The 22866-nt window shown below is 34.0% G+C and overlaps 1 protein-coding gene and 1 pseudogene across 2 annotated transcripts in view; both read right to left on the reverse strand.

Moving 5' to 3' along the window:
• The window catches only part of GPM6A (glycoprotein M6A), a 237866-nt gene that overhangs the window by 143043 nt on the left and 71957 nt on the right, over positions 1–22866 (reverse strand). The gene's annotated exons all lie outside the window — the stretch shown is intronic.
• LOC148755093 (protein dpy-30 homolog pseudogene) lies at positions 3064–8934 on the reverse strand (annotated as a pseudogene). Its single transcript, XR_016019330.1, has 2 exons — positions 8892–8934; positions 3064–6183 (listed from the first exon to the last, which is right to left on the reverse strand). The product of XR_016019330.1 is annotated as a protein dpy-30 homolog pseudogene (transcript).

The raw sequence follows: 22866 nt of genomic DNA on the forward strand, positions 1-22866 counted from the left end.
GGGTGGCTATTTAACCTATGACCAACACACGGTGATGGGACAATTTTTGCAAGTAAAACCTGTTCTTAAATGGAAGATTATCTGCACTTTGAGACCAAAACCCAGATTCTTATATTCTTTGATTCCACAAAAGAACCTAGCACAGCACCTTGCAAAGAATAGCCATTTAATGGGTGTCAGTTAAACCACACACACACTCTTCTAATAATGACTCATCGTGATTAAATCATCAGTGATGCTTGTGTTTTCCAAGATAAGGGGTTGAGAGAAAAAGTAAAGCAATTCTTAACCTACTTAGGAGAATTTCCCATTCAATTTGAAATTATTCCATTTCTCCCATAGAAAAATAGAAATAAGCATCATATTACCATCCAAGCTTCAGAAAGTAAGTTTGTTTGAACTTGAAAGGTACCATGAACTGCAGATAAACGTTAATTTGTAACCTAGCCCAAAGACTGCTGTGATTTGTGAAACATGTCTCCTCTATCATTTGAGGAAATAACCCTCTTGAAGTTGACACACAGATCCAACTGTCTCCCAGAGAGACCTAAGTGGTATTCCACAGGCATCTTTCCAAAACTGAACCTTGTCTGTTCTCCCTTCACCTAAAGCCCTGCCCACCCCGGAAAAAAATCTGGTCTTCTCATAATGTTCTTTACCTCTGGAAATGAAAACTCAAATTTCCATTTATTCAGAAAAAACAAAAATAGAAATAAAATCATACTTGCTCACATGAAATGCTACTGTCTTAAATAAGGAAGTCACAACTTTTCTGTCTATGTCACTAAATGTTAGTTCCCTGCAACAGAATCAGCAATCTACTCCAACGAAGCAGGGCTGATTGTAAACAGATTTAATTAAACTTGGTTACTAAATCCCTATTCCCATTTAGTCTATTACTTCTTCCTGGCCATTAGGTAAACTTGATGTGAGTAAAGGATATGGTGTTCCTAAGAAGTAAATTGTGAATTTATATGTGATACCATGTCTGTCTTCAGGAATAAATCAAATTTTGATAGTATATTTTACTTAAGGTTATTCAAGTTAATAGGTTCCTAAAAAGGCTGGACTTTTAAATAGATGGTATTGTTGTGAGATAGCCATTTCAAAAGATAAGTGCAATCCACACCTCATAGCATACACTGCAATGAACTCTAAATGAATCAGAAGAAAACAAATAAATAAAATCACACAAGTGTTAGAAGTAAACATAGATGAATTCTTTCATAGTCTGGTAAGGGAACTATGACTAATGTTCCAGATGCAATGAAAAAGAAAAATGTTCTACTATATTAAAATAAAAAAGAAACTTTGCAAGAAAAATAAGCAAAACAAAACACAAATGATAAACTGGAAGAAAATTATTTTGACTTCATCAAAAGGAAAAACATTTCCTTTCGAAAGACACTGTTAAGAAAAAAAGTAAAGACAGTCACAGACAGAGAGCAATGCTTGCATTATTAGATAATGAACTTGTGTCCAGAATACATAAAGAACTCTTTCAACTCAAAGTTAAGAAAACAAACGTGAATGATTAAAAAATAAATGGGCAAATGATTTGAACAGAAACAGGCACTTCAATAAAATAGCAGGTACAGCTAAACATTTTCACTGTAGAAACAGACCAGGCTTGAACAACAGTTTTTCAGTACCATACTTTATAGCTTGAAGCTATTAATCATTGTTGATCTCAATTTAGCTTGTTCATTTATTCTAACTCCAAAGAGTTTCATGTCTCTATTGCCATCAAAGAATACGCTTTATCTGAATAAGTCGGAGAGGACCCTAACTAATAATAATATATCAGATCTCTTTTAAGAATGTCATTTAAAATTATAAATCCTAAAAAGAGAAAGCAATGTAAATCATGTTTAAACTACAGCCATCTGAATGAAATTTCTTATACATGTAAAGTAATAATCCTCAGATTCTTTAGGTTGATTCATCAAGAAGAAATAATCCTCTCCAGTACAACAGGGAGAACATTGTGCTAGATTTGGTGATGGATATTAGAAAGCAGCTACAACTCCCTCTAGAATATAAGAGATTTTCCTCATAAGTAACAATAAACCCAACCCATGGTAAATTCTCCGGAATATAGGGAAAGGTCTCATTTCGAAATTTAGGAATCATTTCTATCTTTAAAATATCTACTTAGTGACTTAGGAGATGGGGAAATATCTGGCCAGTTTAAGTGAATTTCCTCCATTATTTGATACTTCAACAAATGCATATTGAATCCTTTCACAAGTGGAAAGATAGGGTATAAACTACTAATAAAATAAAATATTTAATTTCCAAATTTTACAAATGTTAAGGAAGTACAGTATCAGGTTTTTATAAGTGTCTGGAAGTACAGTCTCAGGTATTGTGAGAGAGAAAACAGGGTGCCATTGATAACTCAATGATAAATCTAGAGGCCAAAGTCATAAGCAGCAAAGGTTTGCTGTGGTTGAAGAATGAACAGGAGTGCGATAGAGATGGTGAAAGATAATAATGGCAGAAGCAACATTAAGGGAGCACTTATTTGGCTAAAGTTACTGTTCTAATTACTCTACATATATTAAAACAGTTAATTGTCACAATAATTCTGTTATTAATCCAATTTTACAGATAAAGAAATTGAGAAAGAGATAGCTGTAAGAATTGCCCAAGGTCACAGAGCTAGTTAGTGGCAGAACCTTTATTCAAATCCAGCAAATCTTTCTGTAGTAATGAATTCTAGAGGTAAGTGGGTGATGAATCATGAAGGCAATGTAGACCAAGGTTAGGAATTTGAATGAACAACATGAGTAGTTAGATGATTCTGTTCATGTTTTAAAATTTTTTCCTATATAGGTTGTACTCATACAACTAATAATAATGTGATATACATTTTAAAAGCTTGAAATTGGAATTGAATCCTGCTTTTATGTTTTCTATTATTATTTAAAAAGAAAAATCCTACCTTTTAGAGCCAGGAGCTGAGCATCTATATATAATGTACACTCCTGGAAAACCTAATTCTCCACACACACCCCCCCCCCCAGATTTTTAAGAAATTGTATTGGTAAAAACATTGATAAATGGTAAGATTGGTGTTTTATTTAAAGGATAAAGATGTTTGTCCAAAACCAACTTAAAATGATAGAGAATCTATAAAAAGCAAAGCAGAGCTGATAAACCTACTTGAAAATCTTATTTCCATGACAACAGAAACAGAGCATTAAAGGGCCAGCACACCTCTGCAATGCGTCATTGCCAACACGTTCAATCATGTAAAATATTTTCAAGAGAAGGAATAATCTTTCATATACATGCTCAATTATAACTATGTGAGAGCACAAGAAAACAAGCTAGCCATTTTAGAAAACAGAGAGATAAAAAGCTGATGTTTCTAACAGTCACATACAGATTAGCAAGTTTTCTACTGATTCTGGAAAATGCAAAAATAAAATGCACAATATAAACTCACATTGCATACAAAATCCACGTTTTGTAGTTTCCACATTTGTTATCAAGTCATCATTTAAAAAAAACACCCAGTTAATCTTATTGCTTTAAGATAACACAGAGTGCTTGCTCATGAATATACATGTAGCCAAAATAATATTTTACTTAAAAATGCATTATTTTATAATATGCTATATACATAGTCATTCATACTCAGGTCTAGAAATTAGAATTTAGTTCTTTTCGGTTTTGCATATGTAAAACATCTGAGAAAATTCTGGAAAAATAGCTTTGTTTCTCAGAGGCAATAGCAATATTTTGTACAGAATTCTTTTGAGGGATAATGTTTCCAAGATTTCCTAAATTTAAAAGATTCTTCAAAGGCACATTTAAAATTAAATTATGTAAGATAATTTAAATTTTAAATGCTATTTAAAAGTATATGTATTACATTATAGATTTTAAAGGCAGTATGTGATTGAGTTTGATCTTCACAGAGACCCAATGTGATGTGGAAAGGGTAGATACAATTATCAAACATTTTTTCATTGGTGAGGTATTTGATGCTCACCAACATTACATGTTAAGGGGCCATAAAAAGAATAAACATATCTGTATGAGAAGATGGATGTTAGCTGAACCTATTGTGGTAATCATTTCACAATATATATAAATCAAATCATTATGCTGTCTGCCTTAAACTTCTACAGTGATGTATGCCAACTCTAGCTCAATAAAATGGGGAAAAAGAATAAACATAGTTCTTTATATTTCTATGCCCAGCTTTGTCTACCATGATGCTACATCTCACACTTACTTTAAAATACTAAGAATTATCATCATAGTTTAATTTAATTATGCTTTAATAGGAATGTGAATTATTCATTTTTTGCAGAAAGGGACTTTCCTTAATCCCCAATTTTTGCTTATGTAATAATAAAAATGTTATTTTAAACAATGCAAAATTTGTCTTTGATTTGAAATTACTAGTTATGTGACTATTCTTTATATCATATATAAATACATATGCACACACACACACACACATATACTGGTGGTGCCAAAAAATGTATATGGACACATTGGTCAACATTGCTCAAACAGTAGTTCTCCATTATCAGAAGTGTCTGGATGCTGATGATAACTACTTTGAGCACCTCCTAAAATTGCAGAAGTCAAATGTGACTTGTATTCATCTTTTGAATTATCGGTATATGTAGAATATTTCAATTTTAATACAGTTTTCCTTTCTTAAAATGCGTATACATTTTTTGGCACCCTCTGTTTGTATATATATATATATGTATATACATATTATATATATATACATATATATGTATATACACATATATATAATATATATGTCTCAAACTTCAAGTAGGAACTCTTTCAATCTCTAACTCTATAAAATAAACAAGTCAATCTCTCTATACTCATAAAAGCTAGGAAAAAATATTTGTGTGCCAAAAATGACAAATAGAATTTCCTAGATGAAATTCATGTAACAAAATACAGAGCATAACAATAATTTCACCTAAAAGCAGAGAAGAATTAACAAACAACTTTGGTTTCTCCAATATAAATGTCTCTCTTTTTCTCTTTTGTGTTTTTTTTTCTGCCACAGAAAGTACTAAAGCTACATCTGGATCCCAACTGGATAGGCACCCTCTCCAGAGCCTTGGAGGATGCCTTGGAAAGCCCACTAGGTAGGACCATCTCATTTGTAATCCTAATTCTGTCACTGGAATGTTGAATGACCCTCACAAAATTAACTTAATCCTACTGAGTCTGTTTGAATACACTCTTTTTTTTTTTTTTTTTTTTTTTTAAATTCAAGGCTTTGGCAGGTAAGTGAACCACAGACCCTACTCTCAAGAAATTGGGACCCAGGTCAGCTTCATGGATGGACATCCAGTGGAGTCACATGGGACATCCGTGCCCTAAGGAGCCCAGCACTTGGTTTCATGTTCTGCTGTAGCTATCTAGAAATTTTCTTTTTCTAATTTAACCTTCTTTTGTTTTGAGATAATCGTAGATTCACATAGAATTGTAGGAAATAATACAGAAAGTTTTTGTGTACACTGGTTTCTCCCAATGGAAACACCTTGTAAAAGTATCACAGAAATTCCAGGTAGTCATGATGAATTCTGAAGAAAAGGGAATAAGCTGAAGCTACTTTTTATTTCTGATTTTAACAGTTTATTTTGAAGATCATTTTAAAAACAAAGTTAAAGACAATCTGAGAAAAAAAAAATTGCACAGAACAATCATTAAATAAGAATGGTGATTCAATGAAAATAAGGGAAATATGTTCTTTTCTGCAATTCCAGAAATAAGCCATTTGTTCTGAAGGTTCCTGTACTTCCAAAACGGGGGGAAATCATGTCAATGAAGCTGTCTCTTAATTGAGTAATTAAGTGTAGCCACTTAATTTTTGTGTTCTTTCTAATAAGTCAGTTTTGATCTTCAAATTATGCCTTTTTCTTTTTAAACATTTGATGCTAGAAATTCAATGGGATTTGTTGGCCTTTCCTTGAAAGCACAGCACGTCCTTGTGATAAGATGGCACAGCTGTCTGATCCAGGTAGGCAAGAGTTAGCAGACTGGAGATCTTCTGTTTTGGTGACCTTGCTGCATTAATCTCATTGTCTACTATCCTCTTGATGTCACGTGTGAGGCTGTACTCAGGGTGAAGATGTTCTGCTTTGTGCGCCTGTCCCTCCAGCATCTGCTCTGGCTCCATGGTGGACCCTGCAAGTCACAGTCCCTGGTTACCAGTCCACACCTGGTATGTTCATTCCTAAGAGCTCTGACCACACCAGAACATTTTCATTTTTGCACTGAGGCCTGCAAATTATACAACCAGTGCTTGTTGGGATGATTGCTAACAAGTAATTTCATCTGTAAAAGAGGACCGGATACATTCATAACTGACAAAGACTCAGTTTGATTAAACTTTAGACAGGCTCCACTGAGCCCTCGTTTCAACTAGGCTTCATCCTTGGGCCATGTCCTAGATCTGTTTGGTCCAGTTTTAAGAGAGATCCCTGTTTAGAGAGATCCCTCATTCATGGTATCTGATCACACTTGATATCTGATCAAGTTCCTCATTCCCCCCAACCTCCACCTTCTGTGATGTACAAATCTTTAGTAAGAATTCCATTAGGCCAGTCTTGCCAGAATCTCCTACCCTTGTGTCTCCTCTTAAGTAATTTTCCATCCATTGACCCTCTCACCCTGCCCCTTGGCTATAGATCCCCAGCTCTCTTTGCTGTACTCTCACTTGAACCCAATCCCTCTCTATTGTGATAGTCTTGACCACTATTACAATAGTCTTGAACACTATTGTAATCATCTTGAACAATTGTCAGACTAATTTTTCCCTAACACGACAAACATATAATTATATTAGTCTAAATCTCATTCACCTCAATCACAGAGGTCACGAACTCCCAAGGTTAGTAAAGAATACAGCCAGTATTTCAAAACTCTCCCACCACAAAGCTGAGCCATCTCAAATCTACTTTACTTTTTATTCAAATGGGACTATTTTCCCTCTTCACTGTACAAAACAAAGAAAATGTGAAGTGCCCTTTAATTTTTATGGCTTATTTTGGTCTTGTCTTGATTTGTCCATTTAGATTTCATATGCCAACAATTTTCTTTCTCCACACTGACTACCAGTACACATTCTCATGCATAAACCTATTTCATGTTTTTTCTTCTTTACATTCTTTATTCTTTACATTCTTATTAGAACTCAAGACGTTCTCAGTGATTATTGTTGATGATTTTCCATGATCATTCAGATCATGAATGGTGCTTAAAGAAGTCTTATAGCTTGCACAAGAGCCAAGTTATTTCAAATTAACTTAGGATTCATTCAATTCCTCTTAATTTTCTTTTTAATACTTATGTCTGATTTTCTTATCACTGTCAAGATATTGTAAGTGTCTCTGGGCTCAGTGTGTTGAGTTTATTTTTTTATTATTTTAATCTATCTTTTACTGAATTTGTTTTTGAATTTTCTCTGTACAGAGCTTTCTTATGAAGATAGGTGTAGGCATAAATTACCTTAAGCTCTTCCATCTTTTCCAGATATAACAGCTGGAAAAAAGGGTCTTATTATATATTATATAATGCGTGTGTTTCCTCTTGCTCTACACAACTTAATTCAGTCCTCTTCTTTTTCTAAACTCAACTAACAACTTTAATAGTAGTGGTATCTTGAACTATTGCTTTATACTCAATAACAACACCAAAAAAGGAAGAGGCAATTTTTTTGGAACAAAAGTAATTAAGAACATTTTCTTAGTTAATTGCCGAAAATATGGGTATACCCTTAAAATGCTCTTTTCTAGTGGTGGGTCTATGCAAATGAGACATAGGATTATATCTTCAAGGGCTCCTTAGCAAAAAGCGTGTAATGACAACAAACACGCATACGTTCCTATTGTCGAGGACATGTATTCCACATGATTCGTTTCTAATATAAATATTTTACTTACAGGGTAAGTAATGACATTCCCAGAGTTTACCTCAGTATTTTACCAACAGATATGGAATCCAATAATAAATCATCTTAAATTATTGAGTAAATGATACATTGATTAGTAACTTCTCATTCAAATTAAATGTTCTAACAATGTAAGCAATCATCTATATATGTATACAGCTACTATTATGCTTATAAACTCATATTCACAAGTGAGTTAAACTACATTTAAATCCCCTCAAAACAAAAAACATGGAACTAATATGCAGGTTCCAGTTCAGATTACCCTCTTCCTCAACCAGTCTGGTGATAATTCCTTTTCTTGAAATTTATGTAATAATTTAGACCTTTCTATTCCCACAATTTCTACTTTCTGTAATCCTTGCCTTGATCAGTACAGTAAAATCCCAACTAATTTATATGTTTCGAAAGCTCCCCTTTCTAAAATTGTCAAGACAATCCTCATAGCAGAAATTGTATCACATTATTCCTATTCTAAAACACATTGACATTCTCTCCATTATTTAAATGATTGAATTCATGAGTCTGGCTCCAAGCTACCTGTCCAATATGTGCTGCACTTCACCCTTTCTTATACTTCATAGTAGAACAAATCAAATAATATGCTATCCCCAAAATACACCCTATAAGTGTTCAAGCTCTTTGGATGTGAAATGCCCTTCCTTCCATTTTACTTTTCCAAATATTCACCAACCTCAAGTTCATAGCACACTTCCTACATGAAATATTTTTTGAAGTACTGCAATGGACTGAACCTCTGTGTGTGTGCTCCTCAAATCCATGTTGAAACCTAACACTCAGAGTGATAGTGTTAGGAGGTGGGGCCTTTACAAAGTCATTAATCATGAGGATGGGGCCTCAAGAGTGGGATTAGGGTCCTTATGAAAGAGACGCCAGAGAGCTTTCATGCTCTCCAGGAAGCAGTCTCTCACCAGACACTGACCCTGCTGAGGCTATGATCTTGAATTTCCAGCCTCAAGACCTATAAAAAAACAAATGTTTGCTGTTTAAGACACACAGTCTATGGTCATTTGTTAATAGCAGCCTGAACGAACTAACACAGTACCCTTTTCAAGTCCTAATATTCCATAACATTGTGTGTCTGCTGTCAATTTTGCTTTTAAGTCATTTATTCCAGTTTACCTTATATTTAACAACAAAAGAAAAAAAAAACTATTATTTTAATAATTCCCCAATTTTTGTGTGTCCCGGGACTTTTTGATAATCTGATAAAAGCTTTGGACCTTCTACCTCTTCCTCCTACAAATGAATATACGAAAACCCTCCAAGCATTGTGTACATTTTTGTAAGGTCTTTAACCCGAGAGGCACTCTGGATTATTTTAATATCAACTAAATCATTTTTTTTTAATTTCCCAAGGAAAAGGATCACACAGCAAATAATTGGTTACTATATTTACAACTTTCAATGTTCAGAAAATATGATTTTTTTCTTAAGTAATTAAAGCATTCAACCATTAAGTTCTCCTACTCTGATTGATTCTTCTATAATGCATTACAATTCAAAAGCCCATATAATAAGATATTGCACAAAGTATCAAGAAATTGAGGTACAGAATACTAAATTCAAATAATCTCACATATGCAGCAACTATCTTAAGTGCTTTAATACTAATATATAAACTACTATGTGCTAATGCAATCTCATAACTATGAGTGCCTAATGTGATTTAATCTAAATATGAGAGAATGAAGGTAAGTTCAATGCATTTGATTTACATAGCTTCATTTTGAGCTCAAAAGGAAACAATATTTTTGTTGCCAGTAAAAGCTATATAATGAATTTCCCTTTTTATCTTAAAAGCACACTAGAACATATAGAAAAAGACACAATGCAAATAGTTACTAAACCAAAATAGTGACTCAGTGTAGAAGTAGGAGGTATTTTGACTTGATAGAGAAAAAAATAGCACGCTCTAATACACATTCTAATAAATGAACTCCATACTTCACTGCAATAGGGTTTCCCATACTTCACTGCAATAGGGTTTCGTTGTAAACCACCCACTGGATGGCCCTCCTTTCTTTCAATCTAAAAACAAGGTTTCTACATACACATATGCTGATTAAGACAAACTCCTCAAGAAGCTCAGTATTTTTCTAACCAAGAAGAGTCTTCTACAAATAAAATATTAAAATCTTTAATTCTCTCTCAAGATCGTATCTTCATTTCTCTCTGTCCTACCCCCTTACCCTCATCCCCAGGTCTTTTTCATTGTTAGTTGGCAAGAAAGCTCATCTAGAATAGTTGCCAAAACACCAGGGCTATAACCTAATGACTCTAAGCATTAAGCATCCTAATGTTGAAACAGTGTTTTCTTGAACATTTGCAGGAATGTCTAATTTTTCATGACAGCCTGTTTTGTAGTTGACTGGCCTTCATAGTTGCAAAGGTAGCAACCCTTAATGAAAAGCCTTTTCCCACATGAATACATTTCCATTGTCATCCCTGAAAGCCAATGAATTAAAATTATTTGATGTCTTTGGGACTCATCGGATGAATAAGTTCTTAATTGGAAGGACTTAAATCTTCCTTCTCACTTTATATGTAAGTTCTAAAACTATCTATTTTACAGTTCTTAAAATCAAATATGTTACACAAAATTCTGAAAGTTAAGAGGCAAAGTAAGTTACAATTAGGACCTCTAGCAGTCTACCTGACAGCATGTCGTCACTTCGAGACTAGAGTTAGATGTAACCGGTTTTACCTTACACTACTTGTGGATTTTTGGAAAGTTATCATCCTTTCTTAGTTTCCATTCCCTTACATATAAAATGAAAATATGTTCTAAAACTTTCAGGAGATAATATGTACAATGCTCTTGGCACATGTTTCTAGTACACAGCAATAAATACTGTTATTTATTAATAAACATAAAACTTGATAAATATTGTTATTATTAAGCTAAAGAGACATTACAATAATTTTGGAGGTTTATTTATCTGTATATAAATAAAAAATATCCAAGTAAGAAACTGATAAGAAAATAAATACATACAACTCAGATTCATATAAGAAAAAGTGATAAACCTCTCAATTTTAATTTTAGATTTTTTTGTTGTTCAACTGATTTATTAACAAGGAGATGGTATTGAACTGTATGAAATATGGTTCCTTGTATAAAATGTATTAATTTCAAAATTGGTAATTAATTGTATAATTAGCTATAGTTTTATAGTGTAAAGAAATTTCCTGTTTATAAGTACAAGGTAGTAAGCACTAACTAACCTGGTAGGAAGGGTGTTAAAGACAGCAAACCAAATATTCATATTCTGCCCAATTCTCCCAGCCCCTTTTCAGATGGATGGGACCTTGTGACTAATTCCAGTAACTGACTGTGAACAGAGCACGTGTGCCCTTTTAAACAAAAGCCTGGATATAGACATGAGAATTATGAATGTACTTCCTTTTTTGGTTCATGCAAATTTACAGATGTTGTGTCTTCACTGGCCCAGTGTCCTGAGTAACTATGCAGGACAAGGTTCCCCTGAGATCCACATCAGAAGACCTGTGGTAGCGACAAAAATAATCCATTGATATATGTTAAGCCGCTAAGATTTGCGAGTTAATTTGTTATTGCAGCATAGACTAGCCTTCTCTGATAAATACAAACATGGTGTCATTGACAAAGAGATTAAAATAATAGTGGCATGGCATTAAAAATTATCACTTGATAACTATCTTCATCTTTGATATTTTCCAATTTCATAACTTTTTAAATAATTAGACATTGCAGTTTATATATAAGCAGTTTTTCTGCCCTAAGTCGGAGTCTGGTAAGAAAGAGAGGACACAAACATTTATAACAAAACAGAATTACAGTGATACATAAGCACAGATAATGTGTTAAATGCATTCCGAGAAAAGAAATATGAGCCCTATTAGAAGATTTCTGGGAAGAGATGCCATAGGGCTTAAGTCTAGAAGAATGGGATGCATTTGGACATATGTGGCTGAGCAGATTATGGGAATAAAGCAATGCGTAGTGTTCCAGAATGAAGGAACAGTGTGAGCAAAACCAGGAAGAGAGAAGTGACTGGGTGAGTCTGGAAGGAGTGAAAGATGTAAATAAATCAATAAAAAGTTAGTATCCACCCTCAAGTACTCTTATTAAAAATAAGAGACAAATCTAAGAAGACAAATCTACTGAATAAATATCTGAAGAGAGAGATAGAAACTTTATTCAGTGTGAAAGAAAACAATCTTGAAGGATTTCAATCAGGAGAGAAGCATGCTTCTACACTCTACTTTAAAAAGCTTATACTATAAAAGGGACGAATAGAGACAGGACAATTAGTAAGAAATTTATTACAATGCCCTGCATGGGACATAACTGGAAACTAAATTAGAACCCCAAGGGGCTAACGACTGGAATTCAGGAGAGAGAATGAATTGGAACATTTTCTTAAAATGCAGATTCAAAAAGTTCAGGAAAACAAAAATATGAGGACAATGGGAAGGGAGGAGATACAGATGTGAATGATTAAGGACTGTCAGCATAAAACAAGAACAGAAACAAGTCTGGGATGAGGAAATTTGATTTAGGATATGCTATTAGGTTGATGCGAAAGCAATTGCAGCTTTTGCAATTGTTTTTAACTTTTTTAACCCTAATTACTTTTGCACCAACCTAATAGCTTTGATATCCTAACAGCATTCAGGAGGAGATGACGGTGGCTGTGGGAGTCAGGCAGGCGGTATAGTCTGGGAGATGCGTGCTGAATAGCAACAGCAATCTGACTTGAGGTGGAATTTTGGACACCACAATATCCATTTTTATAATGCATTACATGAAAGGAGTGTGTGTGTAAAACTAATATCCCTGTCACGTGGTCATGTAGGTGCTCTTTCTGTCATCATACTTTCAACAATTTTTTTTTACTAGAAATATTCCTCCTAGGATGCAGTGCATTACTACAGCCCATTTTCTCCTTTTCTCTGCCCCTTTGTTTTCTGGAGGCTGCAGTCTCCAACTGAACATACAAACGCTCTTGACATGCAATGTGAGGGCATAATATTCAGGTTACACTGAAGAGGGACAGGCACCTCTATTTGGTGTAAGACAGGGATGATGGATGCAGTGGCTTTGGAGTAAGGAGGGGGAAATATGAGACTTACTTTCAGATTGACAGCAGTTTGCTGCACCTACAAATATAGGTGGCCAAAGATGCAAACAAAGTGTGATTTGCAAGTCCAGTTCACATATTTGGAAATTTCCTTCAAATTCAAGGTTTTGTTTGGTTTTCAGTTTACTAACGAATTTAAATAATTTTCTATTCTGTATTGAGCAATAATTTCCTTCATTAACCTTTGGCTCTCAGTAAAATCTGCTGTACACAACAGTGCCTTAATAATCAAAAAAAGAGGACAACAGCCACACACAGAGTAGAGCTACATGGATCAAGGCAGTCTCGGGAAGTGACTGGATATCAAAAGACCATCTCCCAACAAACTTTAATTGAAAAATAAAAAAGACCAATTAGAGCAGGAATTTAGAATAAGAAACAATTGCAAGAAAGCAAACTCCAAGGTGAGGGTGTTGAATGCCCCACAGTACCTGAAATGGGAGCTCTAGTCATCTTATTAGATATTAAATAAAAGGACGAGACCAGGAGGTAAAATTCGTATTCTTAGCATTTGCTATTATTCCTAGGACAGAATAGATACTCAATCAGTTTGGAATGAACACATAAATAAGCCGAAATGCTTGAGAACCTAGAGGAAAAAATATCAAGAGAAAAGATAATGGAAAAAATAAACTTTTGGAAGACCAATATTTAAAGGTAGTAATGAGAGAGATGGGCAGACCACTGGGAAGTATAATGGTACAGAGGCCAAAGACAATGAAAGGGAATAAAGATAGTTTTTAAAAATTTATGTTCATTCAGGTCACAGAGTAACTTTCGTTCTAGCTCTAATTTGCATTTCGTTAGAGACAACAAGGAATAAGTTAAACATCTCTTACTGTGTCATGTTATGTCTTTATTCCATACCCTTTCATCTGAAAGTTCATATTAATAATAAGTGTTTCTATGCTCAAACATGAAAACACACTTAGATTTATTTTTTTAAACTTAAGGAATGGAGTGTGTACAATAATTTCAGAACATGAATTACATAACATTTAAAGTGCTTTCCTACTTATTTAATATTTGGCTGCCTTTAAAATATAAAAAGGAAAGATCATTTATGCTCTCAGAAAAACATGAAGAAAAAAAATCTTGACGGTTTAATGAAAATATGGAAATACTAATCAAATAAAATATTCCACATTCTTACAGCAAGGCAGAAATCAAAAAAGGTATACAGCCTTGTCTAAAACAACAGATTATAAACATCTAGCCAAGTGTCCAGATAAATATTCAATAAACATTGTGACCAAATGGGCCATCCAGTTATTGCTGGCATTACATTTCTTCTCAGCTCTTCAGGATACAGCAAGCTTAACCAAAGTCTGGTTGTAAAAAACTATGGCGATAATTGAATGCTACCGTTATCTTGCCTTATTTTTCCCCATTATTTATAATTCAAGGAAAAATTTTCAAATCACTTTGATTCAAAGGGATTAAAGCACTTTAAGACTAACTTACCACTTCTATCTTTAATAACTAATACATATTTACAGTGATTACTTCATTTCGACTCTCAAATATTATTGAAATGAGGCTTTTGGCACAATATCAAAAAGGATTATTTAATAAAAAACCCTGGAGCTAAGTTTATCAGAAAGTATTAACAAAAGAAGCTTTTTTTTTCCCCCTTTTTACCTGATCTTAATTACAAACTTGAGTTGTAGTTTACCACAATATTAAGGAAGTATTAAATAATAGTGCAGCATAAATCAGACAATAATTGGGAAATCAAACAAATTTTTTTTTGTTGTTTGTTTTTCTCAGCTTTGCAAAACCACAGAAACAATGTGATCAAGAAGAAAATCAGGAAATCTTCATTGCTCCTTACAAATAATTAATCTAATTAATCTACTTCTTTGTAAAGCAGCAGAACCACTCTATGCTTTTATGTAAGGGGTTATGTTCTAAAGGATTTAAAAAAAAAGGAAAGAACAATACCCAACAAATATGAGTGTGGCAACTTGAGAACTCACATGACTCTGAGATCTGATTTCTCAGCAGTACTTTTGTGTGAAGATATTATGATATTAATGTCACTCAGTTACCAAAAATAAAAATTTTAAGCCTTCTTAGCAAGTTCAAACAATTGTTGTATGCCTGAACACTCTTAACTCTTTCACTATCAAAGGGTATTTATACAATGTATTTTATAACTGGTCCACATTAATTTGAACTGTAGATACCCACTTTACCTTGAAACTAAATGCAAGCTACCAATTGACCTAAACAAGCTAATAAGTTAGAAAACAAAGGAGCTCCCATAAAAGGAGAAATAAGATGAAGCACAAAGAAAGCATATTTCTGACTTGGCCAGGTTAACCGAAAATGTTGCTAAACAAAGTTCTGACAAATTAATTTTGATTATAAAAGAAACACATATTTTGGAAACATGTTTGTGTCAGCACAAGTTAGCAGAAGATAAATATCTCCGGGATAAAGACACTGAGATAATCAGTTTTCAGAAAAATAAAAGACAAACCAATAAAGGAAACAGAAAAAGGAAAGAAAGTAAGAAGAATATGAAGACAGATAGTGTGTGTCGTCCAGAAATTATATGAAGCGTCTTGAACTTAAAGATGAGTAAAGTCAGAGCCTAAGTTTCATAAAGAACTATTTTTTGTTTGTTTGTTTGTTTGTTTTATCTGATACCAATGAGAGCTCAGACAAGTAAAAATCGTAGGACTTAAGAGGGAGCAAAGTTTTAATGAGTGACTAGTAACTGGACTGTTGCTTCAGACCAAGATTGAGTAAGTAGGACTGGATTTAACCTCACACTTGAAACAACCAAAGATTCAACAAAATACATATATGAAAGAATGGCTTTCAAAACAAAGGACATCAAACAACAAAAGACAGAGACCCCTGGGAGATGGGCTACAAATCAGGTGAACCCTGTAATTGCCCAGCTATCAACCTCAGAGAATGTCCAGGCAGTGATGCAGGGAAAGCAAACCTAGGCAGGGCCTGCTGCTCTCCTTGGGTTGAAGAGGTTCAACTCAGAATACAGAGACCTAGATGACACAAGTTCAAAGGCCAGAGTACCAGACAGAAGAGAGCTGAACAAAGAGAGAACTCTGTGGACCCAGAGAGGGTCTGCCATGAGTATTCAGCAGGGTACTGATCAACAAATACATGTGAGGAAAATACCAAAGGTCAGGCAAAGACCACCTGAAAAGACTAGAAGGAACAGCTCCAGTTCCTCACACCGAGCTGGAAATGTTGACTGTTCCCACCAGCCAGAGTAGACCATCTCATTATTCTCAGGGCACAGACACGACTGCTGAGAAGAGTCTTGTCTCAGTAACAAAAATAATTTCGACAAAACAAACACTGCTCTGGTCACAACTAACAAACTGTAAAAGGAAGCCCTGAAAGGATCCAACTATTTCCAAAAAATGAACCACATCTCAGAACCTAACTCAAGAATACTAAAATAAAACAAACAAAACAAAACAAAACAAGAAATTGAGGTGTTGAAAGACTAAGGTACTTGTCCAAGATCCAAAATAGTAGAAACTCAGTTCTTTATAAAAACATGTGATTCTGTGTGGAGAACAAACAAGAAACAAGAAGGTGGCACATCCACTGGGAGAGATTCTTTTAATCACTTACAAATATATCATGTGTATTTATTTTCAAACAAACACTAATGCGGCACTAATGTGTGCCAAGCATTGTTTTAAACATATTATACATTCTAGCTCATTTAATCCTCCAAACTAAATCTATGATGGAAGTGCAATGATTACTCCCACTTTTGGAGAAATTTAGGAATTCAGAAATTAGAATTTTAGGAAATTTCGCAGAGACATTAAGAAGGTTACCTCTGCTAATAGTTTGAGCACTAAGATTTGAACCCAAATTCAGAGTTTGTACTCTGAATTATTGAGCTACATGAAAAACTTATCACCACTTATTTTCTTTTACTCACAAATTGATTAACAAACTAAATTACTAATGTAATTAGCATGATTAGTGCTACTATTCTAAAGAGTATACAACACTTTTATTTATGTTATCTTTGTCCTCAAATGTTTATTAGTGTTTTCCTTCAACCAGAGTACAGTATCAAAACTTCACTTTAAAACACGAGGTCTATTTTTTCTTGAAACAAGTCTTAACATTTTCTCAATTTTTTCAGTGAACTAATTCACTTCCTCAAATATCAAACAGCAATGCATTACAAGAGTTCCCATGGAGAAAAAGTTATCCTAATCCTTTTAATTCAGGTTCTCAGGCTACCTTGTTGACATTGAACATTCAACTATCAGGTTTCCTTTTGTCTCTTGACTCTTCCAATAAAATTTTAGTAGGTACCTACTACGTGACAGACATTAATGTAAATACTGACTATAGAAAGAAAAAAACAATGTATATGAAATTTTTATTTATGCAACTAAAACTTTAAGTTTTTACTTTACATTCTAAATCTCAATTCTCCCTATGCACTGCTATAACATGATACATGATTCTATCTAGAAACCTGAAACATCCTCTTCTAAATATACATGAGTCCTGTGTTCACTGCGTGATGTCTCTTCTCTTCTAACTGCTTGCTCCTTTACCGTTTTTTTAGGCTAAAAACTTGCTCTTTCAGCAGATTTTCTCTCCTTTCTTCTTCTGTCTATAGTGATTAAGCTCTAGCTCCTATGGTTAGACAGCTCAAATGGGAGCCAGTTACTTCCCGCTTGGATCCTAGACAAGTACCTTGGTTTTTCACAGCCTCAGTGTTTTCATCTACGAAGCAGAGGTTAACAGGATGCTTATTCTAAAGGGTTGTTGTAAGAAAGAAAGAAATACATTCAAGACACAAAACAGCTGTGACAAACAAGTAAGAAGTGCTCAATAAATGTGAGTTACTATTATTATAATTTATTGGCTTGATGATGTTAATGTCATGTTTTAGAGCTTATTTGAAACCATTCACCTTCTGTCCTTCTTGCCTCCTGCTTTACTTATTTGTATAATAGAGTCTTGTGATTTATCTTGATCACTTTACCTTTGCCTTGGATAAAGTTTTAACCAAAATATCAGCATTTTCACCTTCAGAAGAAAAACTCAATGTTGCTAACAAGTGTAATTGCCTTTTCACCCATCTCTGAATGTTTCTCAGGCTCTTTTTTTTTACCCTGCTCATCATTTTTGTCTCTCTTTTCCTCATTACTTCTATGGGCAACTAACGATACCATTCCCTATATCCACTCACACCAATATTTTTGGCTTTTTCGACCCTGTTCTGTCCCAGAATTTCCTGTCCTTACACTTCTCCTACCTAAGATCATTGTATGTTCAGGGGCTTGGTGTAGCATGCATAGCTTTATGATGTCTCTTTAACCTTAGACCAGTACGATGTCTAGTGACCAACCATTTTGTGTATGAATATCTGTGATCTACTCACAATTTTTGCTGTGGAAACAGATCAAAAGTGTTATTCTTTTTTCTTCCAGATGTTCCCAAAGAATCATAGATTGCTCCATTACTGAAGCTCAACTAACACGTTTTTTGTCCCTGACATACGTATGCAGAGAAAATGTCTAATGCCTTCCACTGAGATTTACAACTATGGTTTATTGTGCTTGCTTCAGGAGCACATATACCATTATGGTTTATAAAACATAATCTCTCTAAGCTTTTATTATTTTTTTCTTGCTGAATTCCTTACAATAAAATTAACAATGTGACATCCTTTAATCTTTCTGTTGTTATCTTACCCTTAGGGATTCTACAAATTCATTCAGTTCCCTTTACTGGTTTTTCTTTTTCTCCTGGAATTTGTTTTAATTAGTCAAAGTAATATGTTAAATCAATATTAAAAGTTAAAAAAATTCTCCTCTCATTTTTACAATATACAGGTGTGCACATTCTTCAGGTGTGGGACTTGTGACCTTCAGCTCCATGCACCCCTGCAACATCTTTACTCCCCGCTGTGCACTGTGGTGTCTCCCACCCATTCCACTTGCCAGCTCTTCCCTCACTACTCCACTTCAGACTCACACCCTTTTGTATGTCCAGGCACTTTCTGAAATGACTTCAAGAGACTCTTTGATTTATTTCTTTCTCTCTGAGGCATCAGCCATCTTTGTTTGGGCCCAGAAAGCATTAAAATATTCCTATAGAGTTGGTATAATAAACTGCCATACAGTTAAAGTATATAAAAAACTGAAACAAAGAGAAAGACTAAAATAGTTCTAAAATTCAAATAATAGAACTCTCGCTACTTGACTTTTTTTGAAAAATAGAAGCGTTACCCATTTCTTCTATTATAGTGAATATAATAATAATGAATACTCTTGTCTTTAAAGTTGCTTTATTATTTGAAGTATCTAGAGTAAAAGTTCTTCGATTATATTTTAGAAATACAAGGGTTAAGAACTAAACAATGTCAAAATTTATGTGACAAAAGGCACAAAATTCAATGCATTTGAAGCAATAAATTAACATGTAGACAGATGGTATAATCTTCCTGTGAAAATAAGATTCTAAAATTTACACTTCTGTGAAACCAAAATGTGATCATCAGAGTTCCCTCAAACAAGTGTTATTAGAATGGATTAAATTTTAGCCCTCTGGGTTTAGAAGTGATGCTAGTTAACCCTCATAGAGGGCTAAAAAGAAATGACATTGTTTACTGGATAAATAGATATCTACTGGCTTTATTTAAGGTATTTAGGGAAGAAAAAGGATAAAATATTAAAGTATACTTTTAAAAATTTTGTTTTTCTGGGTCTGTGCATATGTGTGTGTGTTTTAGCTATCTCAGATGAACATATGTAATATATTAATTTTCATATGAGTAATGAAGGGAAATTGCCTTCCTCAGCTTAATGAATTAACATCAGCAAGTCATAAAAACAATCATTTATCTAATACTCATACTTAAATGTCACAGTAAGTTATTCCTTTATTAAATTGGTCATTTGTAATTTACTGTCTACTGAAAATTTATCCACAGGTTTGCAAAATAACTGCCTAGCAAAGAAAAAAAAAGAAAATATGATTGATCACCATAAATATTTTATGTGAAATATTGTTTAAATTATAATTAAGAACTTAAGCACATTTTCTGTTGTAATAGATTGCTGTTTAACTTTAAAATATATATACTCCCCACCTTATTTGCTATTCAGTAAAGTTTTTATAATTTCCACAATAATGAGAAAATGAATTCTAATAAAATTAATGAAAAATATATTTTTATAAAATTAATGAGAAAATATATTTTAATAAAAAAAGATTGAATTATGAAGCAATTAATTGCAACAAATCATAGATTTGAAGGATCAACCCAGTTTTTCTCATAGATAACTAATAATTGTCAATGAATTAATTTCATTTTTCCAAAGAAAGGCATTCAATTTTTGTTAAAAATTGTATGTTCTCCTGTTATTTTCTGTACAGTTCTAAAGTGAATCCTTAATTTTTAAAGGAGATAATATAATATGACATTATCTCTTAATCTGTTTTCTATGACAGATTCTTAATATGGAAACATCCAAATATTTGTAATTCAAAAAGCTCAGTAAACTATTGTGCTTGTGTTCATAAAACTTTAGTGTGCCCCAAGTTATATTTAATTAACATTTGTTTCTACTGTACTCCATTTTCCTACAGACTTTTATTAAGATGTCTAATTTCCACTGTATTAACTTATTTCATTTATTTAACAGTTACGTACTGAGCACCTGTCATATAGCACAAAAGTAATGAAAAGATCCCATAAACTCTAGAAAATTACAATGTATAGAAAAACTAGAGCAAAATACATGAATAGCTAGTCTAAAAAGTGGGGAAAAAAAGACATCTTTCATAAAAGAGGCATAATGAAGTATAAGATAAAAATGGAGCACCACGTTCTTTACAGGAGCGGGAATCCGAGCAGTGTGTCTCCATGTGGCTGCAGGTCAGTAAAGATTGTGGCATAAAGAAACAGAAGAGATGACAGGTCTACGATGTATCATTGATGAACACCCACATCTAATCTGTTAGAGAAACAAAATGTTCCAGGAGAGAGACGGAAAACAAGAGGTCAGAGACATTTTAAAAACAGAATATAAGGTTGGGAAGCCAAAGAAAGGAAGAGTTTTCAAGAAAAGACACGTGGTCAGTAGTGTTCAGAGGGATCAGTGAAGGTGACAATGGATAAAGACCTTTGGCATTGGGACAGATCTCTGGTGACTTGAGAAGACAGTTTCAGGACTGTGGTGCGGAGGGAGGGAAAGGGAAGGAGCAAAGCTCATGGATGTGAATTGTACTTTTGAAACGTTCACTGAAAAATTGGAGAGATCTGATGGTACTTTAAGGCAAGAGAAATACTGATAGCAAGCTTTTAAAAAATAATTTGGAAATGAGAAGGTGAAAATCTTAAAAGTCAAGAGGAAAGAGATAGTGATAATGAGATTAATGTAATAAAGTATACTTGATAACAGAAATTTCCAGAAAAGGTAAATGGGACTAGAAATTAGGGATCCCTATTTTGAAATAAATGGGAAATGGGAGAAGAGGAAATTATATAGCTCATTTCAATTGCCATTCATCTTTTTAATTAATCCAGGAGCATGGCCATCTGCAAAGATTTAGAAGGAAACTAAATCTTCTACGGAACAATTGATGTTTTCCACTCTGTACCCTTTCTTACTTCTTAGAAGCACTTGGATTTCCTTTTGTGGCATTACCTATGCCGCATATTTATAGGCGTACTGCAACATGAAATCCAGGTGCCTGCCTGCAATACAAGAGCTGAAGGGGCCTGATTCACACTACCCCTTACAGCCAAGAGGCAGACACATGTCCTAAGCGGAGCCTTTGAACGTCGATGGAAGACTAGAGAAAGGGGGAGGGTACACACTCCCCAGGAGATGTGCTCTGACAAGTTCCTACCAAGTAACCATTCCCATAGCTCCTACTTTCTGGTTCCCTGAACTGCCTTGGTCTTGTCCATTTCCAGGCCTTCTGGCAATTGCAGGAGCTTTTGATTATCAAGACAGTAAATTTCATTTGGCTTAACTTACCCATGAGTCCATAAATAGTTTTATTTCTTGCAACAACAGTCCCCTCTCCCCACATCACACGTATAAATGTAACTGGCACAAGAGGTGAAGATTGAAGGAGAGAAAGCATTTGTAGTTGTGATCGACAGGAAAAAGAGAATCACCAGTAGCACTCGAAACCCAATTAAAATTAAAGGACATAAAGTCACAGTTTTATAATGGCCAAGTGTAATGACCTACCTGATAACTATTTTCCACACCTTACACTTTTTTATAACAAGTCATATGATATATTCCCAAAGTTAGACAGTCAAGTTGCTGGTTACTAGTAAAGGAACTGCACTGTCTCCCTAAAAAGATACCAATGCATTTGCCAAATAAAAATGCAGAAATATCCAGACAGAGTAAAATAATTTATAACACAGTAAAATGTTCACAGCTCAGAAACCTGTAGAAAAGCAATAGATGATTGATTATTCACGATCATCCCAAGGTCCTTTAAACCCTTTTAAGAAGGAATGCCTTGGAAGCAGAAATGTCACTTTGGTTCTCAAAGGCACTATGTAGAGGATCACCTATTTTTAAGAGCTACGCCTCCTCACTGGTAGACTGGCCCTTGCTGTCTTGTAATGATGATGCAAACAGTGAGAAATCCTCAAGCAAGTGCAAGAAAAGAAATACGAGTTCTATGAGATCTATTAGGAAGTGCTGGTTTTATTTCTAATCACCTGGTTGAATAGGTGAGTCAGATGTCTATTTTGTCTTTCATTATCTCATC

This window comes from Rhinolophus sinicus, chromosome 16, assembly GCF_057876585.1.
Source record: "Rhinolophus sinicus isolate RSI-liver-muscle chromosome 16, RSI-T2T, whole genome shotgun sequence".
Taxonomy (NCBI): Eukaryota; Metazoa; Chordata; class Mammalia; order Chiroptera; family Rhinolophidae; genus Rhinolophus; species Rhinolophus sinicus.